Genomic DNA, 9714 nt, shown 5'->3' on the forward strand with positions numbered 1-9714 from the left:
ACACCATGCCCCAAGGTCTCCGTGTGTGCACAGAGTTCGCTGGAGGTTGGAAGGAGACGCACAGGACTTGTTGACCGAGACAGCACTGTAGGCGATGTCCGAGCCACTTCGCAGAATTGCCCGACCATCCCGCTGCCCCCTTCCTTTCTGCTCTTTGCCCTCCCTGGCCCGCTCCTTCAAAAACAAATAAACCAACAACAGAAAGCAAAAAGTAAACAGGTGCATCCTTCCTTTCTAACCAGAGCAGTCCTGGTACAGCGGGGAGGGGGTCTCCCGTCCCCACCCCGGGAAGCTTGACAAGGGGATCGCCTCCATCAGCACGTTCTGCCCTCAGGACCAGTGCGAGACGAGCTGTTCCGCACAGGGTCCTCTCCCCTCGGGTCAGAGGCAGGTGCCTGGCCTCCGGGGCAGCCTCTGGGAGCCCCGGGGTACCTGCCAGCCCCCCAGTCACTCATCCAGAGCGTCCAGTCTGCTTTTCAAACTGCTTCTTCCCTCCCTCCCTCCTTCCTTCTTCCCACAAATACTTGTTTGGCTGCTCCCAAGCGCAGCCCTGAGGACCCCAGAGTCGAGGGGAGCCTGTGAGCCCCTCGAGAGCAGCTTCTTGGAAGGCGGCCCACAAAGACGAAGGGCAAAGCCACCTCTCCTGTGCCCTCTGTCACCCTAAACATAGAACATTGCTCCACATGAAAACGGTCCTTCCTCTGTCCAGAGCAATGATTCTGACTTTCCTTCTGTAGACCAGTCTGGGGACGTGTGTCTGCCAAACCCAGAGCTGCTCTGGATGTCCTCCGAGCTCAGCGGGAGCTCAGCGCGGGGATTCCGCTTTCTGCCCTAGTATGACAACCCTGAGCCTTTACAAGTTCTGTGAACGGAGAATTTGAAGAAACATCGGATGCCTGTTATGTCAGACACTAGAGACAACAAGACCTCAGGGTCAGCCGAGCCCACTGCGCATTTATGTGGAACCCTCAGCTCCTGGAACCCGGGAAAAGTGTTGTGTAAAACCATTGCACAACTCTTCCCTCGCGTCCGACCGTTCGGAAGACGTGGGCTCAGGGCCTCGCGGGCGGCAGGCATCGATCTGGCCCCGGGGAGGGAGCAAACAGCAGAAGGTGACACGGAGAGGACCCTCTCCCTAGGGGACTCGCCTTCTAGTTACAGGTGTTACAAGCAGACGCGAGCCTTCCATGTGGGGACAGGGTACTAGCAGCTTTTCCATGCTGAGGAACATGGAGTTGACAAGGGACTTCGAGGTTTTGGTTTTCAGCAGGGAAGTCAGGAAGGCCTCACAGAAGGGCGGGCGGAACAAAAATCTGCCTGGGCCCGGGGTTGAGGGGCAGAACAGCCGTCCTACTGCGCGGGGCAAGAACATTCCATGGGAAGGGAACATTGAGGCTCGGGGAGGCGACACTTCTTGCCCTCCGAGGGTCTCCGGCCGGGCCTCGGAATGAAGCTGATCTGAGCAGAGGCACAGGAGGCTTGCGTGCAGCTGGTCACACGCGCCCGGCCCCCGAGGGGAGGTGGGGACCCGGCCTGAGCGTCTCCACGCCAAGCTGAGCAGAGCGAGGAAAAGAGAGCGGAAAAGCCTCTCTCATGTGCGGGGAGACTGCGGGCAGACAGCAGTTGATTTAACGGGCCCCGTGTGTACGGATTTCTCTTGGCCTTGATGACTGACCTGCCCCCGGGGATAAGAACGTCTCTCGCCTCCTGGTACCTGGAGCCCATCGTCCGTGGGGGGACCTTCGCCTCCTGCTTTCAGGAAGAAAGGGGGAGAGCATTCCGCCCTCCCCGCCCCTGCTGGTTTTCAAGGGCCTGCGGCTCCAGAGAATCCTCGTGCCGAAGCGGCGTAGTCTGGGGTGGCGCCTTCTGTCACCCTTCAGAGTGCAACGTTCCTGAGGCACCAGCCTGCGTGGGGGGTGGGGAGCAGCAAGGGGCCATGTGAGGGGAGCCGAGCGGAAGAGACGGAGTGGTCTGAAGTCCGAGAGGGGAAAGCAGGGCTGGGGTCCCTGCCCTCATGGTGCCGGGGGGTCTGGTGGCATTTGGAGTGGAGATAAGACACAGCGGTGGCGGCCTGGGTTGGGGTGGGGGCTGGGGAGGAAAGAAGGGGCTGATTCTGGGAGTATTTTGAGGCCCATAGGCTCCGCAGATGAATACACGCGCATGTGAGAGAACGAGGACCCCCCACTGAGGTCTTTGGCTGGAGCATCTAGAAGGATCCCATTAACTGTGATGGGAAGACGAGATGGAGTGGGATTTGGGTGAAGGGGCTCGAGAGTTTAGCTCTGGACAAGCTAGGTTTGCCCACCTGACGGGGACAGGAGAGCAGGCAGGTGGGGAAAGGTCTCCTGTCTGGAGACGGACATGCTGGAGTCATCTTGCACTACTGGTGCACGGGAAATGTGGAGACCCGCCCCCCACCGAGGGCAGAAGACATAGAGAGAGGATAAGGCCAGGGACTATGTCCTAGGACCCCGCTTCTTGCTAAGAGGTCGGGAGGAGGGAGCAGCAGCCCAGGAGGCCAAGGGGTAGCCCTGGAGAGGAGAAGACCAGAAGGGTGGGGTAGGCCGGGTACAAGGGGCACCAGTTTCTTGCTACTGCTGGGACACATTGTCACAAACCGAGTGTTTGTCATAAACCGAGTGGCCTAGAGCAACACCCGCTTGTACTCGTATAGCTCTGGAGGTCGGAAGTCTAAAATGAGTCAGCAGGATTGCCCTCCTTCTGGAGGCTCTTGGAACGAATCTGTCTCCTTGCCTCTTCCAGCAACCCGAGGCGCCCACATCCCTTAGCCCGTGGCCCCTTCCTCCTCCTGCAAAGCCAGCCGCGCCCACCCCCTCTCTCAGCCCCCATCACCGTGTGTCCTTTCTCCGGCTCTGCCTCTCCTGCCTTGTTCTTACAAGGATCCTTGCGACGACACGGAGCCAGAGATGAGGAAAATCTCCCATCCTGATGTCCCGACCTTCACCACATCTGCCAAGTCCCCTTTGCCCTATAACCTAACATACTGGCACAAGCACAGGAAATATATGAAAGAGTAGTGAGCGGGGCGCTTGAGTGGCTCCGTCGGCGAATTGTCCGACTCTTGATTTCGGCTCAGATCCTGCTCTCAGGGTCGTGAGATGGAGCCCTGAGTGGGGCCCGCTGCTGGGCATGGAGTCTGCTAGAGATTCCCTCCCTCCCTCTCCCCCTTGCACCTTCCCACCTTGCGTGCACGTGCACACACTCCCTTGCTCACTGTCTCTTTAAAAAAAAAAGGTGGGGGGGTAGTGAGTGGCCAACAGCATCAAATGCCCTGAAAGGTTGAGTAAGGTGAGGCCTGGGAACCGAGCACGGACCCATGAGTCCAGAGTCACCTTTGACCTTGGCAAGGGCAAGAATGGAACACCTTCTGCAGAAAAAAGCAGGACATCCCCAAACTGTCCTTGGCACCAGATGGTGTCAAGCATCAGCCCTGTCAAGTTCTCAACGTATCAGCCTCTAGTTAACACAGAATCAGGTGCTTCTTTTTTTTTTTTTTTAAAGATTTTATTTATTTATTTGACAGAGAGAAATCACAAGTAGATGGAGAGGCAGGCAGAGAGAGAGAGGGAAGCAGGCTCCCTGCTGAGCAGAGAGCCCGATGCGGGACTCGATCCCAGGACCCTGAGATCATGACCTGAGCCAAAGGCAGCGGCTTAACCCACTGAGCCACCCAGGCACCGGAATCAGGTGCTTCCTAACCATAGCCCCGAATCCAGACCTTTCTCTAGTGCTAAACCCACTGAGAAATTAAAACATGTAATATCATACCTCTCTGTCTGTCCTGTGCCAGGAGATTTAGGGATGCCATTTTTTTTTTAAAAAAGGACGATGAAATGTTGGAGCCAGGAACAGATATCTAGAAAGTGAAGTTCAGAATTAGAAAGTGAAGTTCAGAAGACTTGTGGAATTCCAGTGACGCTAAATAATCTTATGATAAGCAACAATTGCTACGTGAGTGAGAGTAATAATAAAAAGGTTAACATTAATTTTGCATCTACTGTATCCCAGACGCTGTCATTTTTAGGCACTTGATGTGGATTACTGGATTTATTCTTCACAATAGTAACACTGGGAAGGTAGTATTATTCGGCTCAGATTACAGAGAAGAAAATACAGACTCAGAGAGGGTGAGTAGCCCATTGAAGGCCACACAGCTGGGAAGCTGAGCACCATTTCTGTGCCCTCGCATGCTGCCTCCTGGTGCCACACGGCAGCCTGAAGCTTGGGAAGGAAGGAAAATTGGAACACAGTCCATAAACCACCAGAATTTGTCGTAGACACTTGATCCTCCGAGATTTTTTTCCAACAACATAAAAGTAGATCACCTCCTGTTTTGCGCTAGCTATTTGTACTCCTGAAAGAAATTATGCAGAGAAAGGAAAGACCTTCATATTGGCTCCTTCAGAACCCCAGCCCCCAAATTAACCACTGCCCCTGGTTTGGAGTACACATACCCAGATTTCTCCCCCAGGATGCTTGTTTTCAGACTCCATGTAACCAGACTAAATGTAATAAAGCTTTTATTGCTGATCTATTTATTTGCCAAATGCTTCTTCTTGCAGACGCAGGACAAGGCAGAGATTATAATGACAAAGTTCTGGAAAGTTCTGGAACACCCGGTCGACTTTTGCTTAATAGTCAAATTCCCATGCTTGGACCCTGCCTCTTCCCTTTTCATAAACATTCTAAACAATTTTAAGAATTCTATCCTGGGCCTCTGTTGCCCCAAACTCCTCATCCCGAGGCCAAGTCCACGGGCAATTCTGAATTGCTCATTAAATAAAAGTTCTGTGTTCATACCAAAGTTCAAAGTATAATGATCCGTACAAAAAAACAACGTTTACCCAACAGGTGAACTGGCGTGTTTGAAAACGGACACTCCTTTGCCACTCATTGGTTGAAATCAGTGACAGCAAGAACACTTTAGGCAGAAGAGCTGGACTGTTTACGTACTTTTTTTGGTACAAGTTATCTTTATGACACTTGAGGAAGCCCAATTAATCATTAGAAGAGGATTAAATCACAATTTATGTGCCCGTTATCAGCAGAGCAATACAAATAAATAAATAGAAACCAACTAGCCAGGTAGAAGGAAGACCTGGTGGCTAGGGGTGTTTAACTTCTGGCTCTTTTCCTTAGGACTAAGCGGCTTACAGCAGCCCGCAGCTGGGGCCGGCCCGGCATATCCCAGCACTCCCTGCTATTCTGTGGTTCTCAGAGCAGAAGCCTGATGTGGGGCTTGATCCCAGGACGCTGGGATCATGACCTGAGCCAAAGGCAGAGGCTTTAACCCACTGAGCTACCCAGGCACCCTGCTCTTGATGACTTTTGTCCTGGGCCAGCTGCCCTCCGCGTGGGTTGCTAGAAGGTTCTCACCGCCCTCTAGCAGAGCAGGGCAGGCCCGGAGAGCAGGCCCGCATTCCATCCCGGGAAATGCCACATCCACTGTCCAAGCTGGAAACTCCAGGCACTGGATTACCTGTAGAAAGGCCTTCTGAGTCCCCTATTTCCCGACAGAGGAGACAGCCGCGTTAGTTACAACTACCCACATCACAAAGGAACAATCGCTGCATGGAGTAAAAAGTTTCTGGAAGGTTCCTTAAAATGAAGAGGTCATAGATATTGTTTGCATAAATACCACTGGAAAGCTGCAAGAGAAAACCGCCGTGACATTTTCTTAAGACTCTAGGATATAAAAACCAACTTCACCCGTCCCGTGTGCCCAAGAGGCATTGAAAAAGAATAGTTAAGGGGTGCCAGGGCGGCTCCGTCCATTGACTGTCTGACTCTTGATTTTGGTTCAGGTCATGACCCCTGGGTTATGAGACTGAGCCCCATGTCTGGCTCTGCACGGAGCATGAGTCTGCTTAAGATTCTCTCTCTCCCCCTCCCTCTGCCCACCCCTGTTCTCTCCCCCTCCCTTTATCTCTCCCTAAAAAAATTTAAATTTTTTAAAAAGTCAAAGATCAAGAATAGTTAAGGGCTATGGACCCCGCTGTCCCGCTAGGCCACCGAAAGTTGTCAAGGGCCCTCTTTGTCCCAGGCACTTGGGCACAAATGTCAGCAAAACAAAGATCTCCTGCCTTTGAACAACATCACAGACAGATGGAAGATAGAGAGAGATCAGCCCCCGCGAGGCAATGAACAAGACACACACTAACGAGCCAGTTACACAGTATTTAAGGTAGAGACGCTCTGAAGCAGTTCCCGTCACCTAAACAGGTCTCTAAGCCTTTCTGCTTTCTGTGAAAAGAAAACTGCCCCCTCCGTAGGCTTTCTGGATGATTCGAGAGATAACATGCCAAGTGCTCAGCATATTCAGCCCACATCGCTCCCCCCACACTGCTGACAATTTTGGCCTCCGTGCCCAGGTTCACTGTTGAACTCCTTTCCCACTTGGGAGCTTCGAATATTTATGTGCTTACCCCTGCCTCACAAAGATTCTGCACTCGAGTTAGGGGGCCGGGGATCTGTTAAGTGGGGTGGCTCGTCACCCTTCACTTTGGAAGCCCAGAGCAGACGGAAGCACCTGCTGGCCTCCCTTGTTCCCTGTTGCCCCGCAGAAGATGCATTTACTTTCAACTTCCGAGTTTCATGTTGGCCATTTATCTGTCTCTGTTTAAATCTATTACATTTCTGAGTGGTATCATAGATCCTATCTCTCCCACACATATCCTAGGGCTACCGGGTCAAAAGTGTGCCCCAGAGGTAATGCCGGTCACAGAGAGAGCTGAGTAGAAGGTACTAGAACATCTGCTTTCCATAGCCAAGCATTAGCTTGGCCTTCCCAGTCATTCCCCTTGTGGTATGCACCACGCCACACCATAGGCTGACCAAAGCTGATGGCAAGGAAATGCCAAGGAACATAATACCGCCCCAAATGCTGAAATGACAATGCTAGAGGGCAGTGAGAACCTTCTAGCAACCCAGGGGGCAGGCAGCCAGCCCAGGACAAAAGTCATCACGAGCATCAATGTTGTCTGGAGGAGTCAAGTGACCAATAATCATAGGACAAGTCAGCACCCTGGGCGTCCGTAGGAGACCAGTTCCGCAGAGGATGCTGGGTCTCCGGGCTCTCAGCAGGGCTTCGCCATCGCCATGGGCATGCTGGGGACACCTGTGACGTGCCAAGCGAAGGTCTGGGTCCTAGGCTCAGCAGACATGCCGCATCTCTCAAGGCTCCTTGGGATCCTTAGTGGGTGAATGAGAACAGAGCAGGGACGGGGAATGGCAGGAGAAGGGTCTGGAAAGAGGGACATGGGAAGGCAGATCAAGGAGGGAAGGGAGGTGTGTCTGAGGAGTCTGGACGTGACAAGAAGGTCGTGGGCCCAAGAGTTCATTGTGGTTTTGTTGTTTTTTGTGAGTTGTTTTTGTTTGTTTGTTTGTTTTTCATTCTAGACTAAATGCAGGCAACCTGCCTTGCGCTCCGTCCCGATCCCCTAACAGCAGAGACGGGCCGGTCTACCTTGGAGAAACTGCTCCACACCCCCAGGAGCCAGTGGGATCAGCTCTTCCGTCTGGAGTCTCCTGTGCCCTACAGGCCCTTTGGCAGAAAGCCAGTGTCTCCTTCCCCCGATCCCACAAATGTTCTCTTATCTAAGAACACAGGGAGGCTTCTAGAGCCCAGAGGGAAGGGTCGGTTCAGATTCCACAGGGAACGGGGACTGGACGCAGCGTGTCCTCTCGGCCAGCTACACCCCAAAGATGCCAGCTGTGCCGAAACGAGGCCCCGACTTTCCAGATCCTTCCAGAGACTGCCAGGTGTGCCCACTGCCTTGGGATCAAGGCTGGCTTACACGTGGACTCCAAATACTGCCGCCCAGATTTTTTTAAACCCATCCACTGGCACAGCCAGCCTGGAGCCTGCCACGCGGGCCACCTCGAGGCCCTGAGATGGTTTTTCTTCATTGTGATCCACTCGTAAAGGCTCCTTTCCCTTCCCCAGTCAGTGGGGCTGCCTGGACACTCTTTTTTTTTTTTTTTTTTTTAAGATTTTATTTATTTATTTGACAGAGAGAGGTCACAAGTAGGCAGAGAGGCAGGCAGAGACAGAGAGAGGAGGAAGCAGGCTCCCTGCTGAGCAGAGAGCCCGATGCGGGACTCGATCCCAGGACCCTGAGATCATGACCCGAGCCGAAGGCAGCAGCTTAACCCACTGAGCCACCCAGGCGCCCCTGCCTGGACACTCTTGAAGGAAGATGACCTTCTGGGGTGTCCCCTCCATCCCCGCCTTCTCAAATAGGGCCCCTCAGAGGCTCCAAAGGGACACGTCTGTCAGTGACAGGCCCCCTAGCGGGTCCGAGATGACCCCTCCCGATGACTCCTGGGAACGTCGGCTAAGAATAAGGAAAACAAATACAGTTTGTGGTGCAACTTCCCACTTAGGAGCAAAGTTGAGAAAACTGCGGGTTTGTCTCCTCTGCTTTACCTCCTGCCAGTCCCCTTCCTCCATGTCACTGCCCCGACCACCACCCCAGGCGGCTCTTCCCCCGCCGCACCTCCCCTCCCATCTCCCCCTTTCTCCTCCGAAGCCGCTACTCTTCCCCTCCAAGCCTGCCTTGGTTTCCCCTCTCCATGTCCATCCCCCCCACCGGTCTCGAATCATCTTTAACAAATTTGTTTTTAATCGGTACTTGAAATTTCTAATCACAAATTTATAACATAAATAGCCGCAGAACTTCCTAGCTGACGAGTGTTAGAGCCATGCAAAATTACCCAAGAAGGCACAAAATAGTGGTGACTGTTCAAGCAGAAAAACTCATTTAAATGATTTAAAAGAAATTCTTAGAACACACCATTTTCCCAGCGACCTCCAAATAGTTATTGTCTCCACATCGTACACAGATTGTAATAGAAACCCCAGACATAGACCCAAGCATCTAGAAAACAAATGCATGACCGCTGGTACATGGGTTTCTTTTAAAAAGTGAATTAAGGGGCACCTGGGTGGCTCAGTGGGTTAAGCCGCTGCCTTCGGCTCAGGTCATGATCTCAGGGTCCTGGGATCGAACCCCATGTCAGGCTCTCTCCTCAGCGGGGAGCTGCTTCCCTTCTTCTCTCTGTCAGCCTTTCTGCCTGCTTGTGATCTCTGTCTGTAAAATAAATAAAAAATCTTTTAAAAAAATAAATAAATAAAAATGCTGAAAGTTTAAAATAAATAAATAAATAAAAAGTGAATTAAGTTCCTCTTTGTACCACCGAAAATGGCGGGGGGGGGGGCGGAGTGTCTGCACTATGCACAAGGATGTGAAGTAAAATCCGAAGAACCAGGAGAAGCAGTGTGGGGAGTAAGGCAGCCAGCAGATGGAAAGTGTTTCCGTGGACAGAGAGGGTTCTCTGGCTGCGGGCTGGGGAGAAACCCACCCGCAGCTGGTGGAACACTCGCTCAGGCCACCTGGAAGCCAGTTCTCCAGGGAGGCTCTGGAACCCCATCCCAACTGCCTCCTCAAGACTGCTTTCTCTGAGTTGCCTGGAGGGTTTGGGGTCCCCCCATCATCTAAATAAATTTATTCACAATCAGTAAACAAGAAAATTCCACAATCATTTTATTAAAATTTTGAAAAAAGTGAAAACAGGGGCGCCTGGGTGGCTCAGTGGGTTAAAGCCTCTGCCTTTGGCTCAGGTCATGATCCCAGAGTCCTGGGATCCAGCCCCACATCTGGCTCTCTGCTCAGCAAGGAGCCTGCTTCCTCT

This window comes from Neovison vison, chromosome 8 (assembly GCF_020171115.1).
Source record: "Neovison vison isolate M4711 chromosome 8, ASM_NN_V1, whole genome shotgun sequence".
Lineage (NCBI taxonomy): Eukaryota > Metazoa > Chordata > Mammalia > Carnivora > Mustelidae > Neogale > Neogale vison.